This window comes from Sorex araneus, chromosome 6 (genome assembly GCF_027595985.1).
Source record: "Sorex araneus isolate mSorAra2 chromosome 6, mSorAra2.pri, whole genome shotgun sequence".
Taxonomy (NCBI): domain Eukaryota; kingdom Metazoa; phylum Chordata; class Mammalia; order Eulipotyphla; family Soricidae; genus Sorex; species Sorex araneus.
Genome location: NC_073307.1, coordinates 96,395,188 through 96,414,324, shown reverse-complemented (window position 1 = coordinate 96,414,324; position 19,137 = coordinate 96,395,188). Strand labels below are relative to the sequence as shown.

Here is a 19,137-nt window from a genome sequence, read left to right as displayed (position 1 = left end):
CTTGGCAAAGCATCTGGTCTCCCAAGCACTGCCAGGAGTGACCCTTGAGCATAGAGTCAAGAGTAAAACCTGAGTACTACCAGGTATGGCCCAGCTCCCTTCCTCCCTCCAAATAAATAGTTCAGGTTAAATAACATTATCCTTTAGAAGGAAGAGAAAACATTACTTCTTTCAATAAATACTTTATGTACTTATTTATTTAGTGCTTTTTGAGTCACATTGGTTATGTTCAGAGGTTACTCCTGGGTTTGCATTCAGGAATTACTCCTGGTGGTGCTTGGGGACCGTATGGAATGTTGGAAATCAAACCCAGGTTGGGCACGTGCAAGGCAAATGCCTTCCCTGCTGGACTATCGCTCTGGTCCTTTAAGTTCTATCTTAGAAAGTTTGGAGACTGACATAGAGTGAATGGTTGGACTAGAATGGTGTTTTCTTGTGATCCTAGGTGTTTTTTGTTTTTTTTTTTTGCAAGAAATGAATGAAAATGATCATAACTACCTTTAATTCCTTAAACCACTTACATAAGGGAACCAGATTCTAATTCAGCAAGATTCAGCCCTGCTAGAATTGCAAGCTGACTGGTTTCTTTTTTTGAGGGATGGGGCATTGATTTTGTTTCTCTCGCCACATCAGCAGTGTTCAGGGGTTACTCTTGGCTCTTCGCTTAGGAATAGCTCCTGTGGTGCTCGGGGAATTATTTAGGATGCTGAGGATCAAACTCACGTCAGCCACATGCAAGGAAAAGGCACTGCTGGCTATACTATCACTCTGGCCTCCTTACTGACTTCTTAACCAGAGTACTGCTTGAGTCTTCTGCTTGTAAAATTGCTTGGAGGTGCTGTTAATTTCTGGTGTGTTATATGGAGATCACTCCTAGTGGTGGTCAGGGGATCACGTGATGGCAGAAATTTAACCTGGGCCTCTTGTATGTGAAGCATGTGCATTAGCTCTTTGAATTATCTCCCCAGCCTGTCTTTTTTTTTATAAATATTTTTGGGGTTGGCGGTGGGGGGGGGGGTGTGGGTTTGGGCTATACCCATTGGTGCTCAGGGCCTGCTCCTGGTTCTGTGCTTAGAGATTGTTTCTGGCAGTACTGGACATCAAATTAGGATTGGCCACATGAAGAAAAATGCCCTATATTATCTCTTTGGGCTCTTTATTTATGTATTTTTGGTTTTTATTTTGGGGAGAGTTGGGCACACCTGATTGTGCTCAGGGATACTCCTGGCTCTGCACTCAGAAATTATTCCTGGCAGTGCTCAGGGAACCATATGGGATGCTGAAGGTTAAGCTCAGTGTAGCCACATGCAAGATAGACACCCTGCCTACTGTACAATCTTCATCCCCCTGGGCCCTTTATTTTTATTTATTTTTGGCCCTTTATTTTTAAATCACTGTCTCACTATCATATCGAATACGTCACGGGTAGCATGCCAGGCTCTGCCATGTGGGCACGATACTCTCGGTAGCTTGCCGGGCTCTCCGAGAGGGACGGAGGAATCGAACCTGGGTTGGCCTCGTGCAAGGCTAATGCCCTACCTGCTGTGCTATTGCTCCAGCCGTTATCTCCAAATATTATATTTTGAAATCTATGTGGTTATTATATTTATCTTCTCATTAAATTATGTTTTATGAGCATAGGGTGCTGGGCCTGGCATGATTTTGACCTAATTTTTGAAACTACCACACATTTTCCCAATATTTATCAGGTGCTTGTCATGTTTCAGGTTCTGTTGACAGTTGAATAAAAATGCATTATGGGTCAGTAATAAAAATATTTTTAACACTAGTTTTGGGGTGTGTGTGTGTGTGTGTGTGTGTGAATGTAAAGGAGTGAAAAGTTCAGTGCATTCGTTTGCAAGGTATGCTTAAATGCAGGTAGACTTAGACATAAATTTCCTGTGGGTAGAACTTCAGTTATCTAGAGATCAACTTTCTGTCACTTTCAGGCACTCATGGATACTGAACTCAAAACCAAGAAAACCTTAGACAGTTAAGAAGGAACTTTTATTTTGTTTTTTTGAGCCACATCCAGTAGTGCCAGTGTGTTACTCCTGGCAGTGCTGGGGACCATATGGTGCTTGGGATCAAACCTGAGTCTTATGTAAAGCAAGTACTCCAATTACAATGGGTATTTTTCTGGTTCAAGAAGGAGCTTTATTAAAAATGGTTTTGGGGCCATACCTGGCTGTGTGCAGGGCTTACTCCTGGCTCTGTATTCAGGACTTATCCTGGTAGGGCTCAGGATCATGCGAAGTGCTTGTAAGGCAAGTGCCCTACCAGCTGCAGTATCTTTCCAGTTTCATGTCTTAGAACTTTTGAGCATTGCTGACAATTCTAGAGAAGATTTTTATATGTCATAAGTGCTCTGAGTAGTTTTATTTTTTCAAAGTTGAAGGGGGTGTTGATCAATCTCGCAATATCTGATTATAAACAACTTTCTTTAGAAGAAAGGTGTATCATGAGTGAAAGGATTTGTAGACACAAAGAAAGCAGAGGGTACAGTGGTATTCATAGTGGATAGAATTGAAATGGCTATCAGTGAATGAGGGGTAGATTCTGTTTTTTTTTTTCCTTTTATAATTAAATACAACAGAAGGGTGTTTCTTTCAGAGTCCATAGTCCTGAAGCTCTGGGAAAAGTTGTTCCCAGCACAGCTTCTGTGAGACCTGGTGGGAACACCTGGTAACCTAGATCAGAGCCCGGGTGCGTATGTAAACAGGAACACTGGGTTCTCCTGTGGAGGGTTCGGCTGTACTTGATGTAAAGTACTGTGGTGTTCTTGTTCTCCTCTTCCTTGTACAGTGAGGCCATATCCATGCGCTGGGGCGGGCTGTGCTGATATCATACTTGAAGGTCTTTATCCACCTTCCAAACTGCATTACACTTACACGCTGCTGGTCAGAAGTCAGTATCAGTCTTTCTGGGAAAAGTCAAGGTATGAGTGCGATGAAGAGTCATAGATAATATATTTCTTTGTGGGGTGGGGATAAACCTTTACAGCAGGAATCCCTTCAAATACAAAATGCTTTGAAGCTGTAAACAAGAAAACTCACCCTAGAATGCAAATGAAAGCCACAGTGGTTAAACCTCTTCACATTCACTGGGATGGTCTTGTCAAAACTGAGAAACCGGGATTCTTGTATATTATCACCTGTGAGAAATGTGCAGCCACTGTGAAAAATAGAATTGCCATGGGATTCACAATTCCAGTCTCTCACTGACATTAGGAATCATACTCCGGAAAGAACTGAAGGGTGTGACTTAAATAGGTACTTGTACACCAACCTTCACAGTAACATTATTCATAATAGCCAAAGGTGGAACTCAGATATTCTTCCACCGCTGAATGGGAAAATAAAATATGACATGAAATTCTGATACTACATCACACAGATGAATCTTGAAGACAATATGCTGAGTGAAAGAAGTCAGACACGAAGGTACAGGTGATGAAATGTATTTGGACATGGGGTCTTCGGGAGGTGGTTGAGGAGCCCAGTGGACTTTGTCCCTACATGAAATAAACTCATGCTTTTATGCATTCTGCTGTGTGAGGCCACCATAGCTAATAGTTGAATCTCATGAACTAAATCTGCCACAGCCTTTATCTTGGGCATCCCTAACTCTAGAAAAACGACAGAATTTTTGTTACATATACATTAAAAAAGGCAAGTAGTGTAACTTAAATGCATTACGGGGATTTACTGTTTAGTTGGTACATAGTTTCTGTTAGGTTTGATGAAAAAATGAAGAGGTGAGTGGGAAATTGGTCAGCAACATTGAGAATGTACATAATGCCATTGGCTCTACACTTGAAAGTGCTTGGAATGATAACTTTTACGTAATGTATATTTTATTCCTGCCTCCCACTAGAATACTCTTATTTTGTGTGCGTGCATGCGCGCGCACCTAACGGGGATGCCAAACTATGCAGAAGACAGTTCCTTGGCACAGATGCTCAGATTTCAGCAGTGGTGAAAATGTGCTTTCTTTGGTTTTGTAATAACCACCTGAGTCATTAAGCATCCTCTCTTGCAGCCTCATTTGAAAGTAAGCATAGGAAACTGACTCAGTCATTAAGGAAACTTAAATAAGGAAGTTGAAATTGTTTCTGGAAAGGAGTGCAGGAGGACTGGGGTGGTAGAGACCCATTTTTTTATGTATTGCTTCTCCCACCTCCCTTGCTGGATATCTCAGAAGTGCCGTAGTAGGTAGCATTGCCTAAGAGCATATGTGGCACCACATATTAGACTCAGGACCTCATGCTTGCCCTGGGTGCTTTCTAAGTTACTCTGCCGTCTTCTGGATGCTTTCTCTGGAGAAAGAATTTTTTTCACAGCAAAAATCAGAGTCTCTTTAGTTGATGTGTGAATGTGGCTCTGGGGCTTGAACTCACAAACTTGTGCTTGCCAGGCAGGCATCTTAAGCTATTAGGCCATCTTCAGAGTGCCTCTCATAGGTTCCTTATTTATTATTTGATTCTTTTTTTTTTGGGGGGGGGTAGGTTGTGCTGTGTCTGGGATGCAACCCAGGGCCTCACACATAGGAGACATGTGCTTTATTACATTTCCAGATCCTGATTAAAAAAAAAATTCTCCTTCCCATTTCTTTCCCTTCCTTTCCCTCTCCCCTTTCTCCCCTTTCTATCTGCTTTTTGTGGGGGATGCTGTTTGGATGACATGGTGTTGCACACACATGGTCCTCATACGTTTAGTTGTATTGCTCGGACAGGAGCACAGTGGGCAGGGCATTTGCCTTGCACGTGGCCGACTTGGGTTCGATTCCTCCATCCCTCTCGGAGAGCCCGGCAAGCTACTGAGAGTATCCCACTCTCACGGCAGATCCTGGCAAGATACCTGTGGCATATTCGATATGCCAAAAACAGTAACAATAAGTCTCACAGTGGAGACCTTACTGGTGCCCACTCGAGCAAATTGATGAACGATGGGACAACAGTGATACAGTGCTACAGTGCTCAGAGTCTCACATCAAGTTGAGGTGATTGCATAACTCGGGTAAGGTGCTGCTGGAGGCCGCGTTCTTTTTGTTGCAGTTTATGCAAGCACCTGGTTGCTGTGCGACCAGAAATAACTTTTGGCTGTTTGTGACAGTGCAGGTGGGGGAGCCATGTGGTGCCAGAGGCTGAACCCTGGCCTCATGCATGCAAAGCTTGCACTCAGCCCTTTGAGCTATCTCTTTAGTCCTTCACTGTGTCATTGTCATCTTGTTCATGGATTTGCTGGAGCGGGCACCAGTAACGTCTCTATTCCTCTCAGCTCTGAGATTTTAGTAGCCTCTCCTTACTCATCTTTCCCAATGATCGGAGGCCCTTTTGTGGTCAGGGGAATGAGACCTATCTATCGTTAATGAGCAAATTGTTGATCAATGGGATGACAGTGATACAGTGATAATATACATAGAGCCTGGCAAGCTACTGAGAGTGTCCCGCCCACATGGGCAGAGCCTGGCAAATTACCCATGGCATATTCAATATGCCAAAAACAGTAATGATAGGTCTCATTCTTTAGTCCTTAATTTTTTAAAACATTGTTGTTTTTTTGTTTGTTTGTATTTTGAGCCAGTGGTGCTTTGGGGTGGTGCTTTGGGTTTATTCCTGGCTCTGTGCTCAGAGATCACTTCTAGTGGGTTTTGCGGGACCATATTGGGTGTCAGGGATTGAACCCAGGTCAATTTAGATCAGCCTTGGGCAAGGCAAGTGTCCTACCCTCCATACTATTGCTTTGGCCCAATCCTTGGCTATGTTGAACTTTATTTTTGCTTTTGGGCCTCACCTCATGATGCTCAGGGGTTAATCCTAGCTCTGCACTCAGCAATCACTCCCGGTGGTTCTTGGGGGACCATATAGGATGCCGGGGATTGAACTTGGGTCAGCTGCATGCAAGGCAAAGTACCTTACCCGCTGTACTATCTCTTTGGCCCTCCTAAGATTTTTTTTTTTTTAAATCTCCATCCAGGGAAGATGTTCAGTGTGTTCTGGGCCACACCCAGCAGTGCTCAGGGATTACTCCTGCCTTGGTGCTTGGGGGACCATGTAGTGAAAGGGATTAAACCTGGTCTCATGCAGAGCCTATTCTCAGCCCACTGAGTTGTTTCTCCAGTCCCCAGTGTTCATTTTGAAAAGGCATGTAGTTATATGCTGTGGGCTGGAGAGATAGTACACTGGTAAGGTGCTTACCATGCACACAGCTCACCTGGTCTTAATCCCCGGCACCACATATGCCCCTCTAAGAACTGCCAGGAGTGATCCCTGAGAGCAGAAGCAGTAAGCCTTGAGCATAGCTAGGTATGTACTTTCCCCCATCCTCCACCCAAAAAAGAGTTATGTGCTGTTTAGTAGAATAAATAAATATATACTGTTGAGATTAATAGCTTTTAAAAGAACAGTTCAGGGGGCCGGAGTGGTAGAGAGAGGGCATTTGCCATGCATGTGGCCAACCTGGGTTATTTAAAAAATTTATTTTATTTTATTTTATTTTTTAAATTTTTTATTGAATCACTGTGAGATAGTTAGAGGCTTTCATGTTTGGGTTACAATCACACAATGATCAAACACCCATCCCTCCACCAGTGTACATTCCTCACCAACAATATCCCTGGTATACTCCCCCTTTCCCACCCTCCCCCTGCCTCCATGGCAGACAATATTCCCACTTTTTTGGGTGTGTGTGTGTGTGTGTGTGTGTGTGTGTGTGTGAGAGAGAGAGAGAGAGAGAGAGAGAGAGAGAGAGAGAGAGAGAGAGAGAGAGAGAGAGAGAGAGAGAGAGAGAGAGGGAGAGAGGAGAGAGGAGAGAGGAGAGAGGAGAGAGGAGAGAGGAGAGAGGAGAGAGGAGAGAGGAAGAAGAGGAGAGAGGAGAGAGGAAGAAGAGGAGGGAGGGGGACGGGGGGGGGAGAGAGATTGATTTTGGACCACACCTGGTGATACATAGGGGCTTCTCTTGGCTCTCTGCCCTCCTCTAAATTATTAGTCCTTTGTATTGATTTTCTTTTCCCTTTTTCTCTTTGATTTTTGTTTAACTATTTTGCATCTTTTCCCTCCAAAATTAAAATAAGACAATTGTATTGTTACAGGAAAAAAAATTTAAAGGGGAGTGGAGGATCTCCCAACCAATGCTCCGGTGTCCTGACGTCATTCCGATTGATACTAATGGCTCTACAGTTTAATGTTTAGGCCCATCTGTTGCTCATGGGGTCCACAAGGGCTAAGCCAGTAATGTTCAGGGGCCATGCTGTGACAGCGATCATGTGGTCAAGGCATGCACCCTGCACCTTAGCTCTTTGACCTTCTCCCCAACCCTGAACATGCTTTTTTTCTTTTTTTTTCTTTTGGTCACACCTGGCGATGCTCAGGGATTACTCCTGTCTCTGCACTCAGAAATTATTCTTGGCAGTACTCAGGGACTATATGGGATGCTGGGGATTGGGCCCAGGTTGGCTGCATGTGTGGCAAATGCCCTACCCGCTGCATGTCACTCCAGCTCCTGTTTTTTTCTTTTTAAAGATTGGAGTAATGTTCTTTATATTATAAAAATTATTCCTACTCCATTTGGAATATAAGGAAGACTTTATAAAGCTAACTTTAGGCAGAGATTCTATGGGAGAATGTAGTGAACTGAAAAGTTTTGAAAAGAAGTAATAAATTAGATTCTCGTCCCTCTGTTTTTATGATCAAGTCATTAAAACTTTGCTTCTCTGACTCCCCAATTGAAAATGAAGGGTTGGTTGTGTGACTTCTGAGATTTACTTATTAAGATTTAGTCATTCCGAATTTTCTTGGCATTCCTCTAAAGCTGATAAATTAAAAGATTAAGAGAACTTTGTTTGAAATACTGTTCATAGGAAAATATTTCAATATTAAGTTAAACTTGGATTCTAAACAGATTTAGTGAGTGACTAAAATAACCTTTTTATAAAATGGTTTCATGTAGAAATCAGTTTCAAAATACACTTGGGATACAGGGGAAAAACATGGAATGTGTGCAGTTTAGAAAACAAAACAAAATCCATTCTCTGACAGCTTTGAACTAAAAATCCGAGATGTCATTCTGAGATTCATAATTGTAAGGAACTTGCCATTAGCTTGTATCTTCTTTCTATTTTAAGTCATGATATTTTGGGGCTACCTCCAGCCGTGCTCAGGGGTCCCATTCGTTATGGTGCTTGGGACCCACTTCTAGTAGTGATGGGGACCATGTGGTGGGGCTGGAGGTCTGACCTGGTGCTCCAGTGTGTGAAGCATGCTCTCCAGTCTTTGAGCCACCTTGCCAGTCCTTATTTCTATTCAAATCTTTAAAAAACACAAAGACAACTCATCACTATTAGAAGTTGACTTTTTCTGTGGTGACTTTTATTGAACTACTATTGCTTTAGTCATTCTGAGTTCCTTTTCCTGAGAATAAAAGATTGCGCTCATACCTTTGCATAACGATCTAGAGAATATTTTAAGCCTGGCATGTTCAGACCTGGCTGACTAGATTAATATGTGAACAGTCTAGCATTTTAGAACATCTTTAAAGTTCCAAGCCACAAATTATGCTTCAAATGAATTTGGGCATGTATAAAATTAATACTTTAGCCTTGAATAGCACAGACGTTCAAAATGCCTCCTACCCTTAGGTGACTGATTTTTAGCATGGCACATGCACATTTCTTTGCTTTCAGAATTGCCAAGAGCAGGGCTGGGAGAGGGTTTGTTCCTTTGGCACTCTGCTGAACTCTGCTTTCGGCAAAGCAAAAGGCTGCTGTTTCACTTCCTAAATTCCTACCATATGGAAAATTTCTATTAATAAACCTTAGATTTATGATTGAATTTCTAAATTTAGTCATGATCCATGACTAAAGCCATAACTACTTATTTAACCATAATACTACATTCACGCTACAGTATGCTTTGAGAAAGGTCACCATGTCTGAATTATTGATCAGTTCAGTTACCTTTTTTCTGTCTATTTAGCAGGATCAAACCTGGCTTGGCCTTGTGCATGGCATTCTCTCTGGCTCCTGAATCTTTTACTTTTTAATCATTGGGGTTTGGGGGGACGTCCTTGGTGGTGCTCAGGGGCTATTCTTGGCTGTGCTCAAGAGTCACTTCTGGTGTTTAGAGGATCCTCTGTGATATAGGGACCAAACCACGATTGACTGCATTCAAGGCAAACACCTTAACCCTGTCCTATCTCTTTGGCCCCCAAAGTCTTTTTTTTCTCAGTTGGTTGGGGGAGGTTTGGACTACACTTGGTGGTGCTCAGAGGCTATTTCTGCTCTGTTTCCACGGAGAGACTTCTGGTGGGGCTTGGGGGACCATCTGAAGTGCTGGGGATTAAACAGGGATCAGTGAGATTGGGATGCAAGACACGTGCTTTAACACCTGTACTATTCCTGTGGCTCCAAAACTGTATTTTTGTTTTGCTTTGGGCCACATCTAACTGAGCTCAGGGCTTACTTTTGGTTCTGTGCTTAAGGATCTATGCTATCAGGGGGACCCTGTGTGGTAAGGGGTAGGCTGCATGCAAGGCAGGCACTTTATCTGCTGTTGTATTTGTTTAGCCCCCAAATGAATTTTTTTTTTTTTTTTTTTTTGCTTTTTGGGTCACACCTGGCAATGCAAAGGGGTTACTCCTGGCTCTGCACTCAGGAATTACTCCTGGCGGTGCTCGGGGGACTATATGGGATGCTGGGAATCGAATCCGGGTCGGCCGCATGCAAGGCAAATGCCCTACCCGCTGTGCTATTGCTCCAGCCTCCGAAATGAAATTTTTTAAATGTACTAAAGTAGCTGGCTTCTTAGAAGGGTCTTATTGATATTTATTCTATAAAATTGATTTTCCAAGATGTGATTTTAGTCAACAAGTCTATAGTTGCACCTCTAATGTTCTGGATGCTGTACTAGTAGGTTTTAGAAGTTAAGAATTGTATGGGAGATGGTTCCTGTTCAGACTTGTTAAAAAGGAAGAAAAAAACCTGGGACAATAAGAACATTTTGCTGCTATAATGAAAGGGACAGATATCATACCATGTCAGTGTAGTAGAGAAGCAACTGGATGACTCTAGGGAACTGGAAAAGGCATTAGAAAAATGTTTGATTGTGTCTTAATAATAACATTATTTCTAACATCTATACTTGAGTACTGTGTATTAAGATTAGTAAATATCATCCACCAAGGAAAAGGGGGGAAAGTTCCAGGCATTAGGAGAAGCAATTCATCTGTCAAAGTTGCATGTCCTTGAAGCATAGTGGCTCATGGGGAGGAGAAGGGAGAGCAGTGGCTAGCCCCGTGGCTGATTGGACTGGGTGGGATCAGAGTATAAAGGACCTTGGATACACCTTGTCTGTCTCTACCGTCATGTTTTTGTTCATTTCTTTGCCTGAAGAGTATTTTCATTTCTCTTCCAAGTATCCTGTATTTTTAAGGTTCAGCTTTTTTTGTTTTGTTTTGTTTTGTTTTTTGGGTCACACCTGGCGATGCACAGGGGTTACTCCTGGCTCTTCACTCAGGAATTACCCCTGGCGGTGCTCAGGGGACCATATAGGATGCTGGGATTAGAACCCGGGTCGGCCGCGTGCAAGGCAAACGCCCTACCCACTGTGCTATCGCTCCAGCCCCAAGGTTCAGCTTTAAGGCATGTATGAAGCTATTTTTCCTCTTATGTGAGAATTTCCTTCCCTTCTCTCAAATGCTGTTTTGCTGAATCATATATAAACGGTGTGTGCCTCACAGTAGGATAGTCCAGCTTTTGAACTTTTATTTTCTTTTTTTGGGAGGCCACACCCAATGATGCTCAGGTATAACTCCTAGCTCTGTGCTCAGGAGTTGCTCCTGGTGATGTTTCTTTTTTTTTCTTTCCCCCTCCTCCTCCTCCCTCCTCTTTGTTTTTTGGGTCAGTAGTTACTCCTGGCTCTGCACTTAGGAATTACTCGGGTCAGCTGCATACAAGTTAAAAACCACCCTACCTGCTGTACTATTGCTTCGGCCCCTCCTGGTAGTGTTTCTTGTATAGTCTGATCTCCCCAACTAGTTTCTCAACTCTCAAGGGCAAAGAACTAATCCTCCATAGTAGCTTATATAGTGCTCAGAACATTACGGGAACTCAAAATAATGAATGGATGACTATTTAGAGAACACTGATAGATAACAATTATCATTAAGGTTATAATAGTTGAGGGGCTGGAGCGATAGTACAGTGGGTAAGGCATATATGCCTTGCACAAAGCCTACCCAGGTTTGCTTGCTGACATCCCATATGGTCCCCAGAGCACTGCCAGGAGTAATTCCTGAGTGCAGAGCCAGGAGTAACCCCTGAGCTTTGCTGGGTGTGCCCCCCACGCCCAAAGAGATTACAGTGGTTGAGATTGCATTTATTTATTTGGTTTTGGTGCCACACCTCGCAGTTGGTCAAGGCTCCTGGTTCAGGGCCAGGCTGTTGCTTCAAGCAGAGTCTGGGGAACCATGCGGTGCCTGGGATCAAATCTGTCTTCTCACATTCAAGACTTGCATTCCAGTGCTTTAATGTATTCTCTGGTTCAACCTGCATTTACTTAAAAACCATTTCCAGGAAGAGCAATTTTCAGAAGCATGAATCAGTTGTTACTTGGTAACAAAATGAGTTAGAGTAAGTATCTCATTGGGCTATTTTGAGGGTTAACTTAATTAGTACATTTGAACACTTAAAATAGAGCCTACAGTAAGTGTTCAATTAGTGTTACCTGTGATTTAACTCTACCTATCTAGGCTGTTTTACCAGTTACAGAAGTTAATTGCAGTTGTGAAGACAGAAAAGATAACTTTTTACCTTGAAAACCAAATACTTTTCAGAACAGGAATAATTGCTCATACTGCATGAACTTCCTTCCTTCCTTCCTTCCCTTCCTTCCCTCCCTCCCTCCCTTCCTTCCCTCCCTCCCTTCCTTCCCTCCCTCCCTCCCTTCCTTCCTTCCTTCCTTCCTTCCTTCCTTCCTTCCTTCCTTCCTTCCTTCCTTCCTTCCTTCCTTCCTTCCTTCCTTCCTATCTGGGGGTCAGTTAGGAAATTATTTTCTTTCTGCTTTCCTATTTTAAATTGGGTAATAAGAACTGTTCCATGATAAGACTACTTTTACCTTATAAGGATTTCGAGGAAATAGAATTATATACTGATGTTATTTTATTACATCCTTATAAATTTCTTGACTTTGTGCTCCCGTGTGGTGTTTAGGGGGCTCAGGGGCCACTCTTGGTGGTCCTTGGCTAACCATGCCAGTGCAGTGATAGGGCCTGAGGATGCCATGCTGCTTGAGCCCTATGGTGCCAGGGACGCTCAGCACTTAGGTACTTCCAGGGCTATACCTGGTGATGCTTGGGGCCTCTAGGGCCACACCCAACCATGCTTGGGGACTGTATGGTGCTGGGGATTGTACCCAGCTTGAGTGCATGCCAACCCCTACCCCCTGCACAGTGTCCCTGACCCTGGACATTCTTTTACGGAGAAAGAAAATATCTACATGAGTTAGTAGAGGGTTTTTTTTTTTTTTTTTTAGTTTTCTGAAGTTGCTATTGATCCAGTCAGAGGCCAGAGAGGAAACTAGCGGTCTGAAAGAGACTCCTGGACCGTTTGGGAAGTGGTGACTTGCCGCACTGAAGCCGATGTAGGGTAGGTCAAAGTAGGTTAATATTTTCTTAAGGCAAAGCCAATGTAAGTTGTGGTTTGTTGGAGCAGTTCTGCTGATCTCTAGTTGCATATGGGGACAAATAAAATAAATAAAACATAATACCACTGTTTGGGGGGACTTTGGGAAAAAAAATCCCTGAGCCAAGTGCAAATTTCCAAAAATACCCCTAAGCACTCCAGTTTGTGGTGGTTGGAGTAGCCTGGGTTGTAGTAGCCACAGTTGCTCTGGGACGGGGGCTCCCAATTTCCCAGATCATTTGGATGCTTTATCTAGCTGAGGAAGATGAATGTTGTCATCATGCTTATAAGGGATCTGTCATGTTTTATTTTATTAAAATTGTTTTAATTTCTGTTCTTCTGATGGTAAGCACCCTACCTGCTGTACTATTCACCGGTATTGGTGGATGAGTGTACACTCACTGTTTTCTCTTAGTAAGGTCTTAAGAGAGTTGCCCAGAGATGCAAAACTATCCTTCAGTGGACTGAAATGGAAAAAAAAAATTATTTTTGCCAAATCCATCAAAGCTCAAGGCTCTCTTGGCAGGGCTCAGGTGATCATTCATGGTGCAGGGATTGAACCTGGGTTGGTCATGTGTGAGACTAGACACTACCTGCTGCACTATTGCTCTGGTCCCAGAAATTATCATATATTATAAATTCAATTAAAAATTTACTAATTTCCTGGACTAGTGATAATACCTAAATGGTAGAGAACATACCGTGCATGTGTGAGATCTTGAGTTTGACTCTGTTACTGTGTACTTTCCTTCCTCCTCACTCCATACCCATTGTCAGGTATGACCTCCATTAGAGTAACAGAATAAACATAAATTGCCTAATTTTCTCGAAATTCTCTTGCTACTGAAGACTGGTTCTCATGTTCTTCGTTTTTATTACCTTCGGGCATTTGATATTCCCCTAGGAAGTTTCTTATCCCACATATGAGAGAGATTGTTCTAAGTCTTTTCCTCTCCCTCTGACTGATTTCACGCAGAATGATACTTTTCAGATCCATCCACGTTACCAGCAAATTGCATGACTTCCTCTTTTCTTATGGCTGAATAGTATTCCATTGTGTATATGTACCGTAGTTTCTTTGTTCAGTCATCTGTTTTGGACATTTGGGTTGTTTCCAGATTGGTTATTGTGAATAGTGCTGCAATGAACATAGGAGTGCAGATATCTTTTTTGTATTGTGCTTTTGGAACTTTGGGGTATATTTCCAGAAGTGAAATTGCCAGGTCACATAGAAGCTTAAGGCCTGTATATATTTTTGGTTGTTTTTGGACCCACCCTGTGCTGATCAGAGGTTATTCCTGGCTCTGTACTCAGAAATCTCCTGGTGGTGCTTGGAGGACCATGTGGGATGCTGGGGAGGGAACTCCGGCCGGCTGCGTACAAGGAAAGCACCTCACCCATGGCACTCTCTCTCCAGTCCATCAAGGACTATATTTTTGTTCCTGCTGTATTACTGTAGCAGAATTTTAGCTGGTCTTCACTGCCCCCAGACTTGTTGCCTTTTTAACTTATGCTCTACCTTGTTTACCATAGTGATCTCTGTCAGACAGAAATTTTTGACATGGAGATTTGATCATACTATATGTCTCCTTCTGTGTTCTTAGAGGCTCCTCTAACTTTCAGGATAAGGTTTAAGCATAGCTTATATGACTTAACCCAGTCCACTTAAAACACTAGTTTCTGCCCTTTTCCCCCCTTCTCCCTCATTTATTCCTGTTAGCTAAATCTCAGCTGAAGTCATGCTTTTTTTCCATTTGGATTTTCAAGCACTTACCATTCTCAAGAATGGTTCATTATTCACTTTGCAGGAAGTGAGTAAGCACCATACCTTTACAGCACCCTACCTGCTGTACTACCCACCAGTATTGGTGGATGAGTGTACACTCACTGTTTTCTGCACTTGGGGCTTTTATTTATTTATTTATTTATTTTTTGGGGGTCACACCCGGCGATGCACAGGGGTTACTCCTGGCTCTTCACTGAGGAATTACCCCTGGCGGTGCTCAGGGGACCATATGGGATGCTGGGATTAGAACCCGGGTTGGCCGCGTGCAAGGCAAACGCCCTACCCGATGTGCTATCGCTCCAGCCCCTGCACTTGGGGCTTTTATTTCAGAATTGGTAATGTTGAGGTTCCTGCCAGTAGTGTGTTTGTACTGACTTATGAAGGAAGGAAGATAGGGTTTGCGTCTCTGTGATCTGACTTATTCCCTGACTTCTGCTTCTTGATTTATTTCTCTTTTCTTGTTCTTACCAAAGAGAATGTTACTCATTTAATTCCTTAAATAATGTTTATATCCAGACTCCTGACTTTTCTTTCCTAAATTATTTTCCAGGAAATGCTATTCTGAAATAGCATTTCAGAATAAAGAATAGCACATACACCCTTTTGACAGGATTCACTGACTCTGAATATATTATGTTTTTGTCTCATCTCTTTACTTTGGGTTTTTGGGCCATAGTGGACTATGCTCAGGGCTGATTCATGGCTCTTTGCTCAGGATCACTCCTGGTGGTGTTCAGGAGATTGTACATGGAGCAGAGGATCGAACCTGCGTCAGCAGTGTGCAGGGAAAGCACCTTATCCGTTGTACTGTCTGGCTCCTGTCCTGTTAATCTTCTTTTTAAAAATTTATTATTTTGTGTTGCCTTTCTTTATGCATACACACATGTTTTTATTATGCCAAAATATTTTTAAAATGTCACTGACATTTTGGGATGCCAGTTGTTTTGCAATTTATCCTTCAAGTAGATTTTATTGATTTTCCTTTGAGTAATAATTAGGATAAATATTGTGGTCAGGATGTTTTGTCTTTCTCGGTGCTTAACTTTGGGGCACCCATGCTGTTTATTCCATTAATGGTTATGTTAAAGCTCACATTTGGTTAAGTTCCTGTCTGCTAGGTTTATCCACTATAAAGGTCCCCTTTCCTTTTGTAATATAATTGATTAGATTAATATTACTATGTTTTTTTGTTTTTTGTTTTTTTTTTTTTATTTTTGGGTCACACCAGTGATACATAGGGGTCACTCCTGGCTCTGCACTCAGGAGTTACTCCTGCCGGTGCTCAGGGGATCATATGGGATGCTGGGATTAGAACCTGGGTCAGCTTCGTGCAAGCAAATGCCCTACCTGCTGTGCTATTGCTCCAGCCCCACTATGAACTTCAAAATTTGTTTTTGGGCTACTTCTGACAGGTAGTGCTAGCAGCTGCTTCTGATTTTGTGCTTAGGAGTCATTCCTGGTTGTGCCCATGGAACACAAGCAGTGTAGTTCCAGAGATTGAACCTGGGCCTCCAGCATGCGAAGAATGCACTCAGCCTATTGAACTATCTTTCTGATCCTCTATTTCTGTTTTGATATCACTCCTACAGGAGTACCATGTAGTTATTCCAAGAGATAGCAACAAACTTAACTGGTAGTGTTTAAAATTTGAATATGCAAGGCAAAATGTATGTAATGGAGCCCAGACTTCCGTTATTTACTTTGGACTTGTCGTTCATATTCAGTGGTGCCAAGGTCTTCTTTCATGTCTGTGCTTGGGGAAATCACTCCTAATGGTGCTCAAGGGAACATGTGGTACCAGGAATCAAACTCGGCCTTCCTGCTTGCCAGGCATGTGCTCAGCTTTTTGAGCTCTATCTCTGGCTCTCATATGTATTTAATTTGAGCCTCTCTGTACTGTGAACTTGTTTATTTTTTGGTGAGAATCATCTCATGGTGATTCAATTAATAAATTTTTTAAATGAAAAAAACATCTTGTGTCTTAATATTTTGCTGATAATCTTTTCATGGTTGCACTTTAATAGAGTATTAGCATTTATTATAGATTTTAGACAAATGCTTTTCTGCTTTTAAAGCCTTTTTCTTCACGTAGACGTTGAGGGATATCTCAGTGGTACAGTTCTGCCTTACAGTCCTGAGGCCCAAGTCTGTCTGTGGCACTGCCCCACAAACTGAATGTAGTTAGGATGGCACTGCTGTTTGTCATCACTGGCACTGAAACTAAAATGTGGCAGTACCACAGTCAAGTGTGTGCGATCCTCCCACCCTCATCCCCAGTCTTCACAGCAGCAATAACAAAAAGGAAGGAGGAAGTAAAAATCCTCTCCGTCACTTTTTTTTATTGAATCACAATAAGATAGTTACAAAGCTTTCATGATTGAGTTTCAGTCATACAATGATTGAACACCCATCCCTCTACCAGTGTACATTTTCACCACCTATGTCCCCAGTATCCCTCCTACCATCCCCACCCCACCCACTGCCTCTGTCACTGTCATCCCGTTGCTCATCGATTTGTTCGAGCGGGCACCAGTAATAAAAAAATCATTGAGAGATTTTTTTGTTACTGTTTTTGGCATATCCAATATGCATGGGTAGCTTGCCAGGCTCTGCTGCGTGGGCTCGATACTCTCGGTAGTTTGCCGGGCTCTCCGAGAGGGGCGGAGGAATCGAACTTGGGTCGGCCTCGTGAAAGGCAGAAGCCCAACTGCTGTGCTATCACTCCAGTCCACTGCCTCTATGGCAGATAATTTCTTTCTTATTCTCACTCTACTTTTGGGCATTATGGTTTGCAATACAGATACTAAAGAGGCCATCATGTTTGGGCCTTAGTCTACTTTCAGCACACGTCTCCTATTCTGAGTGATCCGTTCAACAATCATTGACTTAGTGGTCCCTTCTCTTTCCCAACTGCCTTTTCCCCTAGCTCATGAGATAGGCTTCCAAACCATGGAGTAATCCTCCTGGTCCTTGTGTCTACTGTCCTTGGGTGTTCGTCTGATATTATTTTATATTCCATAGTTGTATCACTGTTGTTTTTGCTGGGTGAGCCCACAACTGGCTGTGCACCAGGGTTAGTCCTGGTGGTCTTCAGGGGACCATGTGGTACCGGTCATAAAATCCAGGACTTCAGCATGCAAAATATGTGCTCCAGTCCTTTAAGCCTTTTCCTTGGCCTCCCTCAGTCTTATATGTGCCTTGAAATAATGAGACTCTGGAGTTAATACAAAGTTTTAGCTCTGGTTCAGATACTTAATCACTGGATTATTGTGAAGGAGTGATTTAGCCTCATTCTGCCTTGATATTCTCTTTATTCACGGGGAGAATAAAAATAACTTTTATAAGCTTGCTGTAAGACTTAACCAGACATGGGCTGGAGCGATAGCACAGTGGGTAGGGCGTTTGCCTTGCACGTGGTCAACCTGGGTTCGATTCCCAGCATCCCAATTGGTCCCCTGAGCACCGCCAGGAGTAATTCTTGAGTGCATGAGCCAGGAGTAACCCTGTGCATCGCCGGGTGTGACCCAAAAAGCAAAAAAAGCAAAAAAAAAAATAAAAATAAAGACATAAAAAAAAAAAAAGACTTAACCAGACATTTGGACTTTTTCTGCACATATATATTCTTTTCAATTAGATTATAAGGTTGTTATATATTAGTGATTTTTCCTTAAGTCTGTACCTAAGATTATAGGAAAATAATCTTAGAAAATCTTTTCTATGCCCATAATTTTTCATGGAACTTGGGGGAATTATGAATTTTATTTTTTTTAATTGATTTTAGAGCCACACCCGGGTGTAATGTTCAAGGGGACCATGTTGTACCAGGAATCAGACCTGGGGCTTGGTCCGCATTCAGTGCATGAGCTCTAACTCTTGAAGCCATCTCCCTGGCCCTTAGAAGTACTTTCAATTAAAGTACTTAAAGCATACATATTCTGACTGCCCCCTTCTCCTTTTTGCCTATATTGGCTGCATGTTATTTTGGAAATAATATCAGTTATTTTTTGCCGAGTTCTAGCCAAAAATAAAAAATAAGCAAATATCTTTTCAACGTCAGATTGTATATTATCTTTTGGGGGATGGGGCACTTTTGGTGGTACTGGGGGCTACTGCTAACTCTATGCTCTAACATGTTCCCTAACTCTGCTTGGGATACCATGTGGTGCCTGAGATTGAACATGTACCTCCTGCAGAGTATATGTGATCTTCTTGTGACCTTGGAAATGGTAAATTCACACATTGATAGCTGTGTGACATCTCTGCCCTGCATTGGTGGTCACAGTTCAGGTGGCAGTTGATTGGAGAGTTTGGACCATGTGTTGCCAGGGTTAGAACCCTGGGCTCCAACATGCACAGCATGCACACCAGCCCCTTGAGCCATCTCCCTAGCTCCCTTTCTAGTTATCTGTAATTTACTAGCTTGACTCTGATATTATCTTCATAATAGCTGTATCTTTTTCTGTTATCAAAAGAAGAGATAGGGTCTGTTTTCCTTGGTGCGTAGTCTTCGTTTCAGTTTTTCCAAGGAAAATTTTTATGCTTTATTCTTTGTTTAGTTTATCTGTAAATACCAGGCACATTTGGTGCTCAGTCATTTTGACTGAAACATAAGCACAAAAGCTTATAAGTCTGGGCCGGAGCGATAGCACAGCGGGTAGGGCGTTTGCCTTGCA

The 19,137-nt window shown here is 42.5% G+C and overlaps 1 long non-coding RNA gene across 1 annotated transcript in view; it reads left to right on the top strand.

Moving 5' to 3' along the window:
- LOC129406129 (uncharacterized) overlaps window positions 1–19,137 on the top strand; it is a 64,183-nt gene that overhangs the window by 26,606 nt on the left and 18,440 nt on the right. The window contains exon 2 of the long non-coding RNA XR_008630808.1: window positions 12,530–12,642. This is a non-coding gene — a long non-coding RNA (uncharacterized LOC129406129). The remainder of the gene's footprint in view (window positions 1–12,529; window positions 12,643–19,137) is intronic.